Here is a 21,289-nt window from a genome sequence, read left to right on the forward strand (position 1 = left end):
TTTTTTTTTTTTTTCAAACCCCCTATCATGTAACCTGAATTAATTTACTATCCTTTCTCATCTTTTAGCAATTACCTAGAAAAATATCCATACCTACTCGATGAAATGATAATCCCTGTAAGAATTTACTAACAATCCACCACAAGTAAGTACTACACACAAGTAATCCAATACATTGGACTAAGAAATATTTGCAACAGAATATACCATTGGTCATTTACCACATTTCATTTATATAAATTTGGATTTACTTTAAGCTCCACTAATCTAGTTCATTATTAAACACCACAACCAATGTATATTAGTATTTTTAGACATCCGATATAGCTTAAGAATGTAATAATTTTATAATGCTAAGAAACACCACTACACATTTATAATTCTTGCATGCACTTAAATACAGATTTATGTAGCTATAAGTTCAGAACATATCTATGTATATATTATGCACTATATGAAATTTGTGGACAGATAACATTTTCTAATATATATATATATATATATATATATATATATATATATATATATATGTATGTTATCCTTATGTACAGTCGTAAGTCGCAGATCCCCTGCTGAAGCCCGTTATACGAAGTGCGTCGGGACAAGATACGTTACTGCTTTTTTTATTACACCTTTAGTTAAACAGGGATTACTTTGTCTAGTGTGTAGGTCCAACATCTCAAATTTACTAACGGGGATGGACCTAGAATTTAAATGTACTTTTTGAACTCAAACATGTGTTGTGTGCTGTGAAATATAACCCACTGAATACATTCTTCTCAAAAAAACAGCTTTTCTTTCTTTATTTAAGCAGTTTGTTAATTGTTAATTAAATTGTTAATTAAAAAATACTTTTTATTCTGTTCTTGGGGGAAGCCTAAATATATATATATATATATATATATATATATATATATATATATATATATTATATTGCTTAACATTTTTAACAATATAGCAACATTAAAAAAATATTTTCCATCATGAAATAACAACAATCAAAAAAACTCACATAGTACACCAATTACTGTCCATTCGTCGTCGCAATCTTGTAGAAAAGTCAGTATCACAAAGAGGAAAGCCAAGGATTGGGACCTGAAACCTCAAATGAGATAGCCCAAGCCCGTAGGGAAGCACAGCCCAAGCCCGTAGGGAAGCACAGCCCAAGCACAGCTTAAATTAATAAACATAACCATTATTCAGAATTCATCCAGAACATTCCTCTAAGCTGCATATATAGACACATATTAAAACCCTTAGCATATATTTTTATTTGTATAGACTACATAGGAAAACATAGGAAACTCCCATACACCTAACTCTATTACTATCCATTAAACAGAAACTATTTGTCTATATTGTTGAAGATAATGTTCCAAAACCAGGTACTCACTATCTCAAAACTTATCAGAAAGGCCACTTTCCTCCATATCCACGGCAATTACTAGCCCCAGAGACTGTCTAGTACACAGCCACCCACCTCCATGCCTTAGGTATCCAGACTGAGTAGCCTTGTTAAATAGGTACAGCGCCCAATGCTCCAACGTTCCCCTCCTTATAAGCTGAACTGATCAGCCCAAGTCCATGTGTAAACATACACTCCCCCTGCTCTGCCAGGTGGGTGCTGCATCCTATCAGAGACTAAAAGACATCATCTGACAGATAACATCCTCAATAGAGGGGGGCTACATGTAACAATAGGAACCTCTCAGCAAACGACTAATACAGAGGAATAAATACATATAGTGATTATACAAACAGTTGTTCCACATGATATCATGCACATATTTGTCAATACATAGATAGGATGAAACCAACTAGCCTTTTAAATATCAGGACAATTGGCTATATGACATATTTATTAACATAGGAGTGTGCTACATAAACAACTTTGAACAACTATACTGCAAAGAAACACTAAATGTATGAAAATATATCTAAATAATACAATGAATTCATTCATAATTAACAGTGGATATTAGCAATAACCCCTGTGTCATCTGGGCAGCACCCACAACCCATAGATTGGGACACAATTTAGGGCAATCACAATGCACATGAGAAATTCAATCATACATTGTATGGATGTATCAAAAAGAAAAATGTTGGTACAATATATAATGTAAATTTAATCCCACAGGAATGACTCAATAGATTAAACCCTGGCAGCCCTTTCAATTCAAATATCCATCAGCCTCCTTCTGGAATAATTTTTTTATCAACTAACAATCAAAGAGGCCCCAAAGAGGATGGGGCCTCTTGATTATTTACCTACCTTTTACAAGGTTCTTTGAACCCTAATTTATCTGGAATGGGGAGGTGCAGGAAACTAAAAAAGGAGGTGCAAGTGGGGAACAGATGTATAACCCCCGCCCTAAAATTTCATTAGCATGACATCATTAGAACATAAAAAAACTCTGCCCATCAAACTCTCTGCTTCCCTACCTTGAACCTGAATTTCTCTAGAACAGAGAGGTGCAGTTAAACAAAATTATAGGTGGCTACTACCCCCCCTAAACTTTAATTACCATGGCATCATTACAACATAAAAAACTCTGTCCATCAAAACACACTGCCCTGTTACACATGACTGTACCTCACCAGTAACTAAACCCCAGTTACGTTTTGATTGGCAGTTTTTTATGTTCTAATAATGCCTTGGTAATAAATTTTAGGGGATGTCATCTACAGACTTTTCCCATACGTTTTCAGTTTCCTACATCTCCCCATTCCAGAGAAATTGGGGTTCAAGTCATTGAAGTGGGCATTAATGTGTAACAGGGCAGTGTGTTTTATGGTGGGGTTTTTCAAGTTCTGATGATACCATAGTAATTAAATTTTAGTGGTGGTGGGAGGGTTAGCCAAAGGTGTCCCCCCACTGCACCTTTATTTTTGATTTTGTACACCCCACCATTCTAGGGAAATTGGGATTTAAAGAAGAGAAGCAGATCAGGGTAACATAGTATGACAGGTAGAGATTTGTGACAGGTAGGTATCATTTTAGAGGCCCCACCTCAAGGCTCCTTTTTATGTAAGTGGCCCCGGGGGTCCCCAATTTGCAGTTTCAATTAAGAATTCCTAGGCACACTTGCTTTTAAAAAAAGCAACCCCAATGTTATATTTTCACAAGATTTTACAATTCTGATCCCCATTTCATGAAATTCATAAAACCTTGTGTGTTGAAATTGTGGTTACTTCTAACTATGAGTTTTCCCTGTGCACCCTGAAAATTTCAGGTCTCTATGACATACTGTTTAGGAGATATAGAGGTTTACACAGAGAGTTGTAAGGGTGCAGAATGTGACATGCAGAGACACACACACACACACACACACTTAGTTTGCAGATGACATTATTACACAAGCCCACTAGGAAGATAGATTGTTACACAAGGTTTTTGTTTTGTTTTTTTTCAAAATAAGACTCAGCACAAGCTATCAGATTGGGGAGGGACAGCCTGTGTCCCGATCTAATCATAGCTGTGCTGTTCTCTCCGACCGGCTCTTATCAGCAGCTGGAATCCTCTGAATGATTGACAGCTAAGAACGGGTAGCCTCTCCATTGTCCGTTCGGAGGATTAAGCTACGTACACACTTTCATTTATTATCGTCGGAAAACGAATGACGAACGTTCCTGCACGATATATATGAACGATCGTATAGCACCGATCCTGCACATAGAGGTAACGACACGATCGTTCGTAGATATTGTACACACACTAGATACGATCGTTTAAGCGATAGAGGAACTATGTGCACGACAGGAAAGTGAACGGACGTTCGTTCATCACGCATGCTCTGAACATGGACGATCAACGAACGACCGTACACACGAACGATGTTCAACGATCGTCGCCCAATCCGATCCGCCGGTCCGGTCGTTCGTTTCCAACAATTTTCCTCGTTCGTCGGCGTCGTTGGTTACTTTTTTACGAACGATTTTTTGCCCAATCGATCGTTCGTCGTTCGATTGGAACGATAAAAATTGGAAGTGTGTACGCACCTTTAGAGCTGGGCGGGGACTCAAGGGACTGGGAAAAACTATGCATTTTGGTTTTTTTTGCAGTATCGTTGTTCAAAGTTGTTTACATAGCTAACAAAACTAGTTTGTGTCATCTAATTCATGTACTGACAAATTTGTGCATGATATCATATTGTACAAATGTATAATCACAATATGTATTTATTCTGATCTTTTAGTGGTTTGCTAGTTCCCATTGTCACATAGTTTCCCTCTACTGAGGAGGTAATCTGTCAGATGACATCTTTCAGTCTCTGATAGATGGGATGCCTCACCCACGAGTGTATGTTTACATCCCTGGGCCGACACGTGTGCCAGAAGTGACGTCACACGGCCAAGTACCAATTCGTGTATAAGGAGGGGAGCTATTGAGCAAATTTCATGATATGGGGATCAGAATTATAAAATCTTGTGAAAATACAACACTGGGGTTGCAGTATTAAAAGCAAGTGCGCCTTGGAGTCCTTAATTAAAAAAGCAAATTGGGGACCACCGGAGCCATTTACATTGAAAGAAACATTGGGATGGGGCCCCTAAATATTTATACTTATAAATAAATAATTATACTTATCTCTCACAAATCTATAACTATCATACTATGTTACCCTGTCTGCTTCTCCTTTGAACCCAAATTTCTCTATAATGGTGGGGTGTACTACGCCGAAAATGTAGCACCTTTGGATAACCCCCCACACTAAAATTTCATTACTATGGCAAACGACTGCCCTGTTACACATTACAGCCCACTTCTAACACTTGAACACCATTCTCTGGAATGGGGAGGTGCAGCACCCACTAAAATTTTTATCACAATAGCATCATCAGATCATAAAAAAACTCTGCCCTCAAAACAAAATTGGGGTTCAGATACTGGTAGGGTACAGTCATGTGTAACAGGGTAGCGTGCTTTGATGGGCAGAGTTTATGTAATGATGCCATGGTGATAAAAGTTTGGGGGTGTTAGCCACAAGTGTCCCCTCACTTGCACCTATGATTCTGTTTATCTGCACCTCTCTGTTCTAGAGAAATTAGGGTTCAAGGTAGGGAAGTGGACAGTTTGATGGGCAGACTTTTTTATGTTCTGATGTGGCCATGCTAATGAAATTTGAGGGCTATATACATGTTTCCCACTTGCACCTACATTTCAGTTTCCTGCACCTCCCCATTCCAGATAAATTGGGATTCAAAGAACAGAAGCAGAAAGGCCACCATAGTACTACAACTATAGTTTGGTGAAAGGTAGGTAAAATATTTAGGGGGGCCCACCACAATGTTTCTTGCTATGTAAGTGGACCCGGGGGTCCTTAAATTGCATTTTCAATTTTAGGCTCCTAGGTGCACTTTCCTATAAAACAGCAACCCAAATGTTCAATTTCCAAAAGTTTTGAAACTTGTGATCCCCATTTTTTGAAATTCTTGAAATTAAAAAAAGAATGTTGGGTATTAGTAGCTTTGAGAGTCCCCTGTGTACCCTTAAAATTTTAGGTAATTACAACCAACAATTTAGGAGATCTGAAGGATTGAACACAATGGCCCTGATTTAATAAAGTTCTCCAAGGCTGGAGAGAACACAGTTTCATAAGTGAAGCTGAGTAATTGAGCAAACCTGGAATGGATTTCCTAAAATCAAGCTATTTGTTAGTTATTTGTTAGCAAATGTTTTGAATCCTGGTCCAGATCCATTACAGGTTTGCTGTATCACCCAGCTTCACTGATAAAATTGTATTCTCTCCAGCCTTGGAGAACTTTATTAAATCAGGGCCAATGAGTTTTTAGGCTGCAGAATCTGACAAGCAGACTTTACACACACAGCTATCATACTGCAGGTGGTTACATTTCACAGAACGTTTTTGTTTTTGACAGTGATGAGGAGGGCACTGGCTGTCCTGCCCCCATCTGCAATCAAATGCATGATGCTCTTTGTGTTACCTAGGTATAAACCACATTGATCACAATATTACAATACTACAAGGGATTACACTATTAACCTCCTGGGCGGTTAATTTCTGTCCGGATTTATGTGTCTAAAAGTGGTACATTGTTTTGCACGAAAATTTATTTTACAGAATAATATATTAGTATGAGTATGAAAAAGTTTGAAACAGAAAATCATGTCAAAATAATAAATAAAATTTTTTTTTTATTATATTAAAAATTTAATTTTTTTTTATTATATTACACTGTAAAATAAATGTTTATGAAAGACAATGAACTGCTTTTACACATAAATCCACTGTATTGCATTCAATACAGTTATTTTGTATTGAATGCAATACAAATGGATTTGAATTTCCCACCCCGCCGGCAACATCCCCACGCACCAATGTCACCGGGAACTCCCCGGTGACCCATCAAGTGCAGAGGAAGCCGGCCGAAGAAAGAAAGAAGACAGACATCGCAGAGAAGGATGATGCAGGACGCCGGCGGATCAGGTAAGTAGCAATTTACTATTACTTCCCATTGGTTTATCTACCCCCAGTGTGACTCGGGGTTACCGCCCAGGAGGTTAAAACATGGAACACTAGGGAGTTGGATTAAAATACACAGCACTGGACTGTTGGGGCATAATACACAAAAATTGGAAAAATTGTACATTCTAACAAGCCAGGCATTAGAAAGTTGGAACAAAGTATAGCGGATAGGTAGAACTCACAATAGCAGGGGTTACTGGCTACCTATGGCATAAATAACTAGGAGCTCTAAATGTGCTGTGTCTAGCCCCGCCCACTTTTTTACCACCTGGCTACAGTTTTCCCCCCCACCCGGCTGAAAAAAAAAGAACACTTGACAGTGAGTACTGGGTTCGGCATATTATTTTCAGCATTATAGGTGTATATTTTCGGTTTAGTGGGTAGTAATGGAGTTGGGTGTATGAGATTTTTCTATACTTTCCTACAAATATATGCAATTGGTTTTAATACGTCAATATATATGTGGAGGTGAAAGGAATGTTTTAGATTGATTGTGAGAAATATCTAAGTTGTTTGATATAAGCTGTGATTGGGCTGTGCTCCCCATGTTTTTTTGCCATCTGAGGTTTCAAATCACAATTCTTGGCTTCCATCTTTGTGGTACTGATTTTTTTGATTGTGACAACGTATGGACAGTAATTGGTGTACTATGTAAAATGAAGATTTCTCTGTTTTAGAAACAAATAACAGTGTTTTTTAAAACCCAATTTATCTAGCTCCAATTTTTGGGTAGAAAAAGAAAATATAAATCAGTTGGGGAATAGGAGCACCTCTAACACTTTAATGGTGGAAATTATCAAAATTATATACCATGTAATGTGTTGTATTGAGTGAAGGCAGTTTTTAATTAAGGATAAAGCACAGCCCCATGCACCCTCCCAGTCCTCCTCAATAAAGATTTCGGGGGCTGATTTACTAAAGGAATTTTGGACTGGGGACTGCGCATGTGCGTGGACAGTAAGAGAACTTTAATAAATCAGGTCCTAAGAATCAAGGCTGACCAGGCAATGTAATATGCCGTGTTTATTCCTTTGCAGTTAAAAAATCGACTCTGAGATACAACTTTTCCAGGAACTCTCCTGCCATGTTACTGCTCCTCAAAGCACTGAAGCCCATTCTTTCTGTGCTATGCCAAAAAGAAGTGCCCGAACTTGCTAAAAGCTGCCACTACCCCACTTTGGGATCCATAGTGAGACTTTGGAGAATGAGTGAATTTTAACATGTCTCAGCCATTGGCGTGGCGTAGTAACTATAACTGTGTTTTTTTCTATGGGTTAAGATTTAGTTTTTCTAAGTTGTTCCCCTTTTGTTACTACTGGTTTGGGACTAAATGGTCTAGTGCAGGTATATTTGTATTTACTTTTACTACTCAATATAGTTGAGGGGTGGGGGCCCACCTATTCTGTTGCAGGGTGGGGGTAGGGGCTCCGCCCATTCTGTTGCAGGTTTTTACTTCCCCCACCTAGGCTTCTCAGTGTGACCTGAGTTCTGACACCATTTGGTGCCTTAAACCCCTCATGGTTAAATTCCCCAGTCCTTGCCCCCCACCCTCAGAGGATAGCCCCTCGAACCTTACTGTGCACCATTCCACCTCACAGTATCCTTACTCATCCTCCCCCCAACCCGCCCCTTTCCTTCCAAGCCCATACACCTGCACCCATGTAATCACCCTTTTCCTCTCCTTTTGTTTAGAGACAACTGAGTTGCTCGCTCTTGCAGGGACCAACAGTTATTATGGTTGTTTCTATGAGTTCTCATCAAATGAATTTTTTTTTTCTTGTTTTCCCGTGCGGAAAACCTGGTGCGTCTTATAGTCCGGAGCGTCTAATGGTCCGAAAAATACGGTAATTGTTGCTGAATCATATCATTTTTGAGCCATTGTGGTTCTAACCATATATACCAATACTATTCTCATTTTGGATTTGAGCCCTGCCATTTTTCTTTTGGATACATAGTACAAAAGATGGTGTTTAATAAATTTAACTTTTCTTGCTAGGACCAGAAGTTTTTACTATTGTTATATTGGAATAATTTTCAAGGTTTATCCTAATGTTGTTCCCATGTTGATGTCCTTTTACTTTTACTTTTATTTTAAACAAAATGTTATTGGGTTTTTTAAAATATATATATAAACTTTTAAAGGACAAATAAGTTGCAGCAATATTTTACTGTAAATAAATTAAAAATTTAAAGATTTAAATTCAAGATAAACAAAATTGCAAACAAAATAGTGATAACAGGATGGACATAAGATAAATTGGTGATATACCAGTAACAAACAATTTTAAGCCTCAAGAAGGGGGAAAAGTAAGAAGGAGAAACAACATTTATCAGAATTTACCAGGTGGGGTATTAGAATGTGTCATATATACCAGACTGTTCAGCTTTTATTAACCCTTTGTCAATAAATGCATTCCATTTTCCAAGAAAGCGAGTGACACCAAAGTCATCATTACATTTAGAATCCAGTGGGGGTAATTTAAACTGTATATGGAGGAAGATAAAGTCCCTATTGTGAGACCAATAAAGCTGAGTTGTTTCACCACACTTCTATTAATCAGGGACCAATGATTATAAGGCTATATTGAAAAGAAATGGCGAAAGTGATCATCCTTGTTAATTAACTCTTTGTGGTAAAATAGTTTTAGATAAGAAACTAGGTATGCTAACAAGTTTATTGTAGATTTGTACCTATCAACTCATAGTTCTCCCCAGAGGTTTTTAGCCGGTTGCTCTGCCCGGCTGATTTGAATACCCCGCCCAGCTCTCGGCAGCTCTCATCCTCGGATGCACGGGGCCTGTTACCAATCCTAGGTGCCCAGCACTTATGGCCTGTTACCAATCCTAGGTGCCTAGCAGTTGCCAGAAGTCACTCAGAAGGGGTAAATGTTTTTTTGCTGCTAATATGAGCTAAGACTCACTTGCTACACCACATTCATTATACTATTACACTACTACAAAGGAATGCACTCTTAAAACTTAGAACACTAGTAAGTTGGGTCAGAATACACGGCATAGGACAGTTGTGGCAAAATACATAGAATAGAAAAATTGGATATACTAATGGGGCAGGCATTACAAAGTTGTAACAAATAATTGGGAGAAGGTAGAACACTGAAACAATAAGAGGTTACTGGCTACCCATGGCATAAACAACTGGGTGCACTAAATTTGCCGTGTTTTGCCACATCCCCTTTTTTCACCACCCGCCTATAGCTTCCTACCACCCGGCTGAAAAAAATTTCTGGGGAGAACACTGCAACTAATATGCCATTAAGGCCTATGGACAATGAAAAGCAATTGAACACTAATAAACTTTTTATGGCTACAATACCCATTCTCAGTATGGTTGTTGTACCCATTCTCAGTATGATGTTGTTTAGCGAAATGTTTATAACAGCTGACCTACCCCAAACAAATTCCCCCTGTACACGAGCGCTCAGCGAAGGTAGAAATTTAGGTAATCTTTCAGCCAAACTTTTGGATAAGATTTTAGCATCAAAATTAATTAAACAAAATGGACAGTAAAATGTAGGCTGTTTTGGGTATCATCTGTCTTTTTTATTTTTTTAGGTGACACTTTTTTTATAGATTTTCTTACTAGTGGAGAAATAGGTATTTCAGATTGACTTTTCTAAACCCATTGACCATAACTTGCATATTAACTGTCTGTGGAGAACTGTGTTAAATGCTTTAGCAAAGCACATTATATCAACTGCTTCTCCACATTCTACCTGTTTTCTTACTTCCTCATAAGGAGTAAATTTGTTTGACAACTTTGGTTTTTCTTAAATCCTTGCTGACTATCACCTAAATATATTTTTTCTAGCAGAAACTCCTCCATGAGTTTCTTTTATCAAACTCTCTAGGACCTTTTCAACTATGGAAGTTAAACTTACCGGTCTGTAGTTACTTGATAATTTTGCTCCCTCTGTCAATCCACTGGTACCATGCCAGTGATTAAAGAGTCTCTACAATTGGCAACAATGGCTTTATGGTAACTGAGCTCAGTTTAAGTGGATGTAATCCATAAGATCCTGGTGTTTTGTCATTGCTATTCTATTATTGTTCCATCTACTGCACATCGTTTAATATTTATCGTACAAAATCTTAGCTGATTTCAGAAAACCCCCCTTGGCAGTGTTATCTCACAAGAGACCTGTGTGATAAGGAGACTTGTTAACTAATCAGACACACACAAAATTGACTTAAAATTGCTGCTTCACAAATCTGTTAAATTTCAAATAACATTGCTAGAAATCAACATGGGGAACAAACACAGGAATTTAAAATTAAAGATAAAAATCCTCAAACAGAAATGAATAATTCTCTAAGATAATAGTTTGACCTAATGTATATTTTTATTTCAACATACTTTGGTCTTGTTTGGAAAAAATATTATTACAAATTTATGCCTGCTTTACTTGAACAGGGTTGTTCAACAAGGCAGTGCTAATACTTACTTGATTCCTTTAATCCCAGCTATTTATAACATAATTTACTCTTTGTAAATACAAAACTAAGTTGGAATATGCAACTATTACTTTGGGTTCTATTTTAACAGTGTTTCTAGGAATGCTCTTTGCTATTGACTTAAAGCGCACCTAAACTCAGAAATTTCACTTTACATAAAAGGGTAGACAACCCTTTTATGTAGAGTCAAAATGTTGTTGTATTTTTATGGGCAACACCCTTTTTTTTTTTTATAAAAAAGGATAGGACTTCCAGGGGTGGAGCTAAAAACATAGCCCCCATTTTAACAGAGCTCCAGCGTGTCCCGCTACTATTTCTAGAAATCGGCACGGCTGTGGAGTATTTTTTTTTCTTCTCACCTTGTCCCTGCAAGCTCCTTTTCACCCTCAGCACCAGCAGAGCCGCGCGCCGGAGCACAGGATCAACTAGAAGCCCGGAGTCAGTGCTCTAACTCACAGGCGTAAGTCATTGGCAGCCATCTTGGCCACGTGGCCTGAGCACTCCTCACTGTTCTTACCTGTTTGATTGCCTGAAGTTGCCAGCTGCAGTCTCTAGAAGTTATTGTCTGCAGGACACACAGTCTCTTCTTTAACCATCTACAACATGGGCTGTCCTGTCAGTTACTGTTTGTGCGAGCTTACAAATTGGAGGGTTAGTTGCTTCAACACTCTCTTCTGCTGCATTTAAGAAGAGATTCCTGTTTGTTATTTCTTTTTGTTTTGAGGATTTATTTTTGTCACCATTATCTAGAACCCAGAATCAGTACTTGGGGGCTTTCCTGGCAAGACTGAGTTACAATCTTAAAACAGGAGACACATTGCGTCTCCCAGGGTCCTAGGTTGGTGAGGTGATTGCGTCCTTCTACTCCAAAAAGAAAAAAGGGGTGGCTATAATCTTTCGTAAATCATTAACTAAATAATTGATGTACATATAGACCAGAACTCACGCTAATATTTAAAATAGTTTTTCAGGGTACCACCTACTCCCTTCTTAACATCTATGCACCTATTGGTGCTAATGCCCAATTTTTCCTACAAATTTCAGAATGACCTTATCAGGTGATTTTCCAAACTTAATAATAGGAAGGGACTTTAATTTGGCCCCAGACCCTAATGTGGATAAATTAGAAGCACACTCTGCTCCCTGTTCAAGTGTACTGTAAACTTTTATGGAATCATTGTCACTTTTAGACCCCTGGAGAACACACAAGCCAACTCAGAGATTATTCTTGTTGGTCCAAGGTACATAAGACTTTTTCCCGCATTGATTTTTCTTAACCCTTGATTCACTTTTTCACAAAATCTCGAGAACGGTATATCATCCAATTTTTTTATCCGAACATGTCCCAGTATTAATGAAATTAAAATTGGCACATCCAATTACTCAATCTCCTAGATGGCACTTCCCCTAATATCTTTCCTCCTCCCCAGCATTCCAAACCTTTTTAATAACATCCTGGGCTAATTTCCAGGATGACAACATCCAACACTGGGATGATCCAGTCTTGCTTTGGGAAACAGGACAAGCAGTTATGAGAGGCCAGATTTCATCCTATGTGATTAGACAAAGAGCAAAAATAAAAAAGTATGCAAATCTTTATATGACAATGTAGCAGCAGCCCACAGAACTCATATATATGCTTGACCCCAGGGACTCTAACAGACAAGCCTGGTTACAAGCAGCAAATATTTTAGATAATCGTTTACACATCAATGCATTATTTAAAGCATGTAATACTAAATATAACTTTTATCAATAGGGAAATAAGACATGATCTCTTTTAGCTAATTTAGCATCTCCACAGAAACCCAAGTGCTCCATTCACACTTTATGAAATTCCTCGGGTGTCAAATGTCATAAGCAAGATGACATCTTTAGTATTTTTGAAACTTACTACACGCAAATTTACTCTGCACAATCTCCTGCAGAAGCTGATATAGCAGAGTTTTTGCAAAAAGTGGACTTGCCAACTCTGTCAACACCTCAGCAAAAACATTTAAATGCCCCAAAACGAATTGAAGAGATTGCGAAAGCTATTAAAACCCTTCCTTTAAATAAAACCCCAGGCCCAGATGGATTACCAGCTGATTTTTTGAAACCACTGGAATCTTCTCTCTCCCCCTTATTGTTGGAAATTTATAACGGTATCTTAGATAACCAAATATCTTTTCCAAATTTCACCCATTGAAATGAGCACTGAGGGCCTTTCTTCCTATAGGCCAATTGCCTTACTTAACACTGATTTTAAAGTATTAGCAAGAATTATGGCAGGTCGCTTGAAACCTACACTACCTGCTCAATTGACTACACATCAACTGGGATTCCTTAGAAACATACATATTTCAATTGGAATACGTACAGCCATTGCTGCAACAACACTTAAGTATAATAAAAACCATGTACTTCTAAATCTTACTGCAGAAAAAGCTTTCAATAAAACACTATGGCCCTATCTACACTTACTGCTCGCTCATAGACAATTCGGCATGCGCTTTCAAACCTATATAAAATTTTTAAATACCCCACCCCACAACTCATTTTATTGTAAACAATCAGCTCTCACAACCTTTGATGAACCTAAGATGATATCCTGTTGTTTCTTGCAAACCCAAAAGAATCCTTACGCTTTATCATGTCCACATTTCAGGAATTTCAAAAAATGTCAGTTATACCATAAAATTTGATAAGTCTGTGGCCCTTTTTATATTTCCCGAACACAAACCAAGCTGGAGTACGTTATTTCTATTTCAATGGGCTAAATCCCATCCCGGTACTTTGAAGTAATGATTCCCAAAAACCCTGCAAAACTTTACACTCTGAATTTCACGAAAGCTATACAATCAATGAACAACGACTCTAAAATGTGGGCATCCCTCACACTCTCCTTAATGGGATGAGTGGTGCCAATAAAATGATCACCTTTCCCAGGTTACTATTCCTTAATGCTTATTAATTTATTCTCTGTGGCAACTCTGGCGCTTCCTACGGAAATCTGAATCACTTAATGCTCATACTTCATTATATCTCCCCCTTGCAGGCAATGCTGAATTCACGTCTGGATACGCCTTTTTTTTGTTAACAACATGGGCTAACGGAAGTCTTACTTCAGTCAGATTACTATTTGATCCTGACACCCAGAAGGCATAATTTTTTTTCAGAGTTAAAGAACAGGTTCCCCTTTATGGCGGACAGCATTTTCTTACTAATTCAAGTAAGGGTGCATGCTGTAAGGGTTGCTAGACAGTTAGCTCCTCAAGATTGGAATAATTCATTAGATAAGATGTTGTTGTCCCCTCAGGTTCCCACAAAAGCTATCTCTAAATTGTATGAGTTCCTTAGAACTGACCTAAACTATTAAACGTCTAGCTAGGGTAAGCATGGCAAAATGGCAGGCTCATTTTCCTAATTTACCGGTTTTAAAAAATCCTGCAAATGTACAGGCTATCCTGAAAGGCTATTCCGGCAGTTCAATAAAAGGAAATGTTTTTTCGACTTTTCTATAGGAATTATATCTCACCTCAGAGACCCTATTATATGGGTCGCTCAGATGGGAGTGCATGTTTCAAATGTGGAGTCCAAGCGGCTACATACCATAATTTCTGGGAATGCCCATTTATTAAGAAGTTGTGGAAGCATTGGTACAATCTTTATATATATATTATATTGTATAAATATATATACACAATATACTCAGGGATATCTACTGAACTACATACCATTCACACCAGAATGGGTAGTCTTTGGTTTAGTGGAGTTAGGAGTCCGATTTACCAGGGGCACCAAACGATTAGCACTTTTACTCTCGGCTATTGCTATGAAAACTATTCTTCATTGTTGGTTAGAATCCTGTCCCCCAACAATTCATCTCTTTATGACTAAAGCTACGTACACACGTCAAATTTTTCTCGCCCGATAATCAGCTCAGGGCGGATATCGGGCGAGAATCTGCGTTGCATGCGCAGTGAGATCGGCAAGTTTTTTTTCCATCCTACGTCACCCGATCTCGCGCCTGGGTCAGGTGATGAAGGATGAAGAACCTGAATAAAGAAACCAAGATGGCGGCTCCCGGGAAGGACTCTGGGACGACGCGGTACCCGATGCAGGACACCCCCGGATGGATCAGACTGCCATGCTGGATTAGTAAGTGTATTTTTTTTTTGCAGGTTTCAGTTTAGTTCCTCTTTAGGCCCCCATTTTATTCTGGTTAATCTGCTGTCGCCCCTCTGGTTATAGAAAATAATGTTAAAGATTATTAGTTGGTGGGGACCCTTCAGAAACAGCACATATACTTCTATTCTGGGAAAGTCTAAGAAGCTTAAAGCCACAAACAATTGAGTGTAACAACCAATGCAAACAGCATCATATCTCACAGCTGCAGTTTTTTACAAGCCAGCAGATAAAGCAATTTGTAAAGACTGTTTAAGGAATTCTGGAAATAAACCAAACACAATGATTGTAATAAAAAACTACATGTATAAAACAATGTTGTGTTTTTTATTAGAAAAAAAAAAACAGCTAGGACACAGTAGGTTAAAAGCCAAGTGACTGACTAGTATGTTTCTGGTTTGGATAATATACCTAAAGTACTGGCGAATTGGCTAAAGTATCAGAAGGAAGGTATAGTAGAGATACTTTATGTAAAATATGGTTCAAGAAAAACAAATGTGAGCCTTTTAACTATTCACGGAGGAAAGCCAGTGCATGCTCATAAGCCTCAAGAATAGAAAGGCTAGATTGGACTTTGCTCAAAAACATCTAAAAAAGCAAGCACAGTTCTGGAAAAACATTCCTTGGACAGATGAAACCAAGATCAACCTTTACCAGAATGATCGCAAGAAAAAAGTATGGTGAAGACGTCGAACAGCTCATGATCCAAAGCATACCACATCATCTGTAAAACATGGCGAAGGCAGTGTGATGGCTTGGGCCTGCATGGCTGCCAGTGGAACTGGGACACTAGTGTTTATCGATGATGTGACACAGGACAGAAGCAGCCGAATGAATTCTGAGGTGTTCAGTGACATACTGTCTGCTCGAATCAAGCTAAATGCAGTCAAATTGATTGGGAGGAATTTCTTAATACAGATGGACAATGAACTAAAACATACAGCCAAAGCAACCCAGGAGTTTTTTAAAACAAAGAAGTGGAATATTCGTGAATGACCAAGTCAGTCACCTGATCTGAACCCAATTGAGCATGCATTTCACTTGTTGAAGACTAAACTTTGGACAAAAAGGCCCACAAACAAACAGCAACTGAAAGCCGCTGCAGTAAAGGCCTGGCAGAGCACTAAAAAGGAGGAAAACCCAGCATCTGGTTATGTCCATGAGTTCAAGGCCACAGGCTGTCATTGCCAGCAAAGGGTTTTCAACCAATTTATTAGAAATGAACATTTTATTTTCAGCTTTTTAATTTGTCCAATTACTTTTGAGCCCCTGAAATGAAGTGATTGTGTAAAAAAAGGCTTTATTTCCTCACATTTTTATGCAATCTTTTTGTTCAACCCACTTAATTAAAGCTGAAAGTCTGCAGTTCAACTGCATCTGAGTTGTTTTAATTAAAATAATTGTGGTAATATACAGAACCAAAATTCAAAAAAAGTTGCCTCTGTCCAAATATTTATGGACCTAACTCTATATAATGGCCTTTAAATAGCCTTTGGTTATTTGTTATCAGGGTGCTTCCATGCAATCCAAATGGAATTTTTGACAGCTCCACACCTTGACAACAGGATTACAAACTGATGTTTACATTAGTTACATTCTTTGTCTACTACTATTCAGCCTCATAATAGACACTCTGAGACAATTAGAGGTTGTTAGACTGCCAGCCAGCACATTACACATACTGTTCCTGTGGAGGACAAAATTTTTTTTCACATGTCTCTGAGAGAGAAAGTATCCCCACAACACTCAAAGGCGCTACTGTCTTACTCTGATACTCATCATAATCAAAGCTGGTAATGAGAAGACACCTGTGCAGGTAAATAAATCCCACCCACTACAAAATTGCAGTAGTAATGATGTTTAACAAAACAATCCCCTGCCTGATGCTGAACTGCAGATAAGCACATAATAGGGAATAGGGAAGCTGGGGACGTGGTGACAAATTTTCTGACAAAAATGGTTTGTCAGACCACACTGCACAATAGTATCCACACACACAGTAATACATGGTGCACAGTACACTATGCACAGAACATATCAGCAAGTTATCATGTATGTCTCAATATGAAGGTTTGAAGATTTGAATGTCACTTACTGTAGACTCAACCAGTAGTGAAAGGTTATCATTTCAATGTAACAAAAAAAAATCTTGTAAATGGTATAGTAAAGTTGTTAAGAGAACACATGCCTTCATTCCTCTTTATTTCTATTCTCGTGGCAAAAATGTGGCTTTACCCTCATTTTCATTTTCTGTGACATTGGTTCTCAGGATAGGAGAGACAGTCCATGCCTAATAAAAATGTACAATGATACCTGGACAAGGAGTGGCCCTGCTAAGGAATTTTTCAAACACTGTTTAAGAGGCTAACGAATATAGATTTAGCTAACAAATGTAAAAAAAAAAAGCAGGAACAGTTGATGTTGTGGGTGATCTTAGGGGGGGTGAGCTCTTCTTCAACATCTTGTAACTTTTTAATGACCAAGACAAAGTCTGCAGTTGTTTCTTTTTGCATATTAATGCACAGCTTGCTCTAGAAGGTAATGAATGTCTGGGACTCAACACTAAAATGTAGTTTAGTGTCCTAAACTTCAAGTATTTTGGGGGAGTGTGGGAAAAAAACAGCACTCAAACAAAATGCATGCAAATACATAAAGAACATACAAACTTCATGCAAAATTGAGACTAGAACCTGTAAGTAAAAGGTGATAGCCACTAAGCTGACCAAGACCATTATTTATACATTAGTTCAGAAATTGTATATTTATTAATATTTAGAATTTTCCTATTCAACAGTGGAGAGTACAATTAGGTAAGGATCAAGTGCCATACTGCTTGCATAAATGGCCAAAATGAAAAGAAAAAATGAAAATTATGTTTGAAAATATGCTGCCATGCCAAAGCATGATTGGATTTAGGCATACATAAGAGGGATTGAACTCCAAAAAAGCAGTCAGAAAGCAAAATAAATGGATGTCGGTATTACCTGTGGTCTCTCTAAAACAGATCTCTGCCTAATGACTTGCCAAGCCAAAGGCAGGGCTTTACTTCTGTCTGAGCCACCAGCAAGGAAAACAATAAGAAGCAAAACTGCAATAGTTCCAAATATCACTTCCAACCTACTATGACGTAAACTTGGAGGCAGCAGCCTTAGATACCACACAGCAGATTTACAGCTCTAAAGCTGTATGCACACAATTAACACTTAAAGATTTCCGGTATAATACAAAAATCTTTTGGGGAAAAAAAACACATTTTTCACTTGCATTAAATAAAAAAATCAGGGAAAAATTTTGTTTTGGGAATTGTTTGTTTCTATGGCAGTCCTTAATCAGTGGCTTTTCTTTGCCTTTATTGATCATTGATTATTGAATTTTTGATACATCTGATATAAACCTCAGTCCTGACCTATATACAAGTCCTTATGGGTTCTAATGCTGGCACTGAAATAAAAAGGTAGCAATTTTGGAAGTGAAACTTCTTATTCCTATTATACATTTGTGCCACCAAAATGAACTAGAGTTGAAACTCTCCAGTGATGTTAGCAATTCTACCTTGGCATATAGAGGCTGCATAGTAACACCCTGTGTCATGCCAATTAGGTGTTTGCATCACACATCTGCTAGCGTCATGTGATCACTAATTACCAAATCTAAGCCTCTCCAGCAATCTCCCCTCTGAGGCTGCATTCTTTAAAATAGAAAGTAGAAAAGCATGTAGATCATGTATCTGATTTGCTGTATACTGCTGTTTGCTATAATGTTTGTTAATGAAGTATCGTTATCTATTTTTCTGACTTTTTTTCCTAAATTATGTCTTATTAAGAATAATTGAAAGCACCAAAAAGTAAGTGTGTTACTCTCTCCCACTGATCCCTAAAAGGGCTCTTTACACTATGGAATTACAGAAAAACACGCACTTTATGATGCATTATGGTAAAGCACAGTAACACAAGTGATGGTGCATTGTGGTTTTATATTTTTTTAATTGCAGCTACAGTGCTAATGTATTAGGGGGCAACACACTGAGGTTATGAGTTGAGTTTTAGAAATATGCTTTTCTGGCTACATCATGGTCCATTGGTAGTCCACTTACACACAAGGTAATATGCAGTACTATGCCTAATATAACGTGTAGTTACACATCACAACACAATATCCATAACAATAGCATGTACTTTTCTAGAGCTTTTATCTTCTGCTCACCAGTGGATCACTGCCTTGGGTCTGCAATTTGGTCAAAATTAATCTGCCTGAGCAACCAATCACTGACTTGGCTACACATATATTTCATAACCCCTGGTTAGCAATTAACTCCTTTGATACACAAACCATATTGCTGCACTGATGAGGGGCATTGGACTTATCTCCTTTAGAAACAGGTACTTACTGAATGCTTATGTGTTCTCTAAAGTGATGAGGAATTGGTTGGCACCGTAGCACAATGAATGCATAGCAATAATGTGAATTAATAAATGTGCATAGTGCAGCAGGTAATATTAAAAAAAATCCAATTAATCCAATTAATTCGAAATTATATAGCTTGGGAAACAATTCCGCAAGCTTAGAACAATGGGGGAAAAAAATAAAAATTGCAGCAAACAGTAAACAGCCATCTAAAAAAAATAACACATTGATATTCTCTCTCTCTCTCCAAACTCACTGTATATATGAGAATCAACTAATAGATGATCCCATTATTAAAACACATATCACATAGGAAAGCTACCTGACGTCACCACCCATATGTATTCTGCTGACACATTTTATTGTGAAAATTATTTTTCCCTCCCACATTGTTCATCACTATAGTGCAGATAAAAAATTGTGAGGTGTGATGGTGACGATAAATTCTATAGTAACACAGCATAGACCAAGGATACCCAATGAATATAATGAAATCTATAATTAGGTAATATGCTTAAATGTCAACATAGCTGAATGATCGTTTAAACAGAATCGAAAATCACATATATTTGTGCCTAACCTATCATTTTGATAGCAAGGTAAATAAGCCAGTTGTTATGTAAAGATGTGGAAGCTTGCATCAAAATTCATAGCCTTATTACATGTCATTCCATTTTCACCAATAGCAGGAAGAATGCGCACCACCACAAACAAATACGTGCACGAAGGATTCTTTTACTCATTGATGCAATTACCTTTTCGATAATAATTTCCTCAGTCCCATTAGCTCAACAATGGGCGACAAGGTCTTGTGCCAGCCCAGCCATTGAGAGACACCAGGGCGGATGTGATGGAACACACAGGTGCAGAACTAAGCCGCTATGGCTGAAGATGAAGCTGTTCCAATGATAAGCAAGGCAATATTATGATGCGGAGGCCTCCGCTGCTCTATTTTCCCAATAAAATCAGTGGTATTAAAAAACGAAAAGTCCAGCAATAAGCAATACATATAAATATATCCAGAGATGCAGCAGAATGATTTACCTGTTGTGGTGATGGGGGAAAAATCTTGGTTATACGTAAGAGAAAAAATTTCGTACTGGTTCTGTCTCGTTTTTACCGTATGATCCCACAGCTTAAAAAACAGGCACGTTTATTGTCATAATGATTTGTCCAGATGTGGCTGCTTTTCTTCTGTTTTAAATGTTGTTAGAACGCATCATCCACCTATCAAGACTCGAATACGACATAAGCCATCTCTGAAGATGCGTCCGTGTAGGCAAGAGATACGAAAATGAGGGCAAGACAAGGCGGCTTTATCGGCTCAATGCAGGGTAGCAAAGGAGATGCTTCAATCCCGCAGCTTGGTTTGTTTCATAGTCGTCCAGGGATCCAAGCAGACGCCATAGCAAACACAAGCCTGTCAGTGCTAGGGAACAAGGAAGAAAGGCAGAAGGCACAGAGAGAAAAAAGAAGGCGGGGGATGGGAACTCATGGAACCCAATCAAAGCGCAAAAATATGGACTCTCGCGCCACCTAGCACACGTCTGTAAAAACATATACGCTGATTCTTCTTTTCACAAATAAGTCCGTTTATCTAACTTTCCTCATAAGCTTTTTTTCTCGAATTTCAGTCCAAAAATACAGGCCATATGTTGAAAAGACAGAGTCAACTGTACCTTTACCCGTCCTCATCTGGTTGTTTACACAGCTGTGTTGTGGATTTGTACATAAGGCAAATCACGATTTTAACC

At 38.0% G+C, this 21,289-nt stretch overlaps 1 protein-coding gene across 10 annotated transcripts in view; it reads right to left on the bottom strand.

Moving 5' to 3' along the window:
* The window catches only part of ADGRL3 (adhesion G protein-coupled receptor L3), an 857,880-nt gene extending 836,878 nt beyond the window's left edge, over positions 1-21,002 (bottom strand). For 9 of the 10 annotated variants that reach the window (XM_072404923.1, XM_072404922.1, XM_072404921.1 and 6 more), the window contains exon 1: positions 20,291-21,002. The gene's annotated coding sequence lies outside the window, so the exon portion shown is untranslated. The remainder of the gene's footprint in view (positions 1-20,290) is intronic. The other variant, XM_072404919.1, reaches the window with a different exon arrangement.
* Positions 21,003-21,289: the final 287 nt, after the last annotated feature.

Source organism: Pyxicephalus adspersus, chromosome 3 (assembly GCF_032062135.1).
Source record: "Pyxicephalus adspersus chromosome 3, UCB_Pads_2.0, whole genome shotgun sequence".
NCBI classification, from domain to species: Eukaryota; Metazoa; Chordata; class Amphibia; order Anura; family Pyxicephalidae; genus Pyxicephalus; species Pyxicephalus adspersus.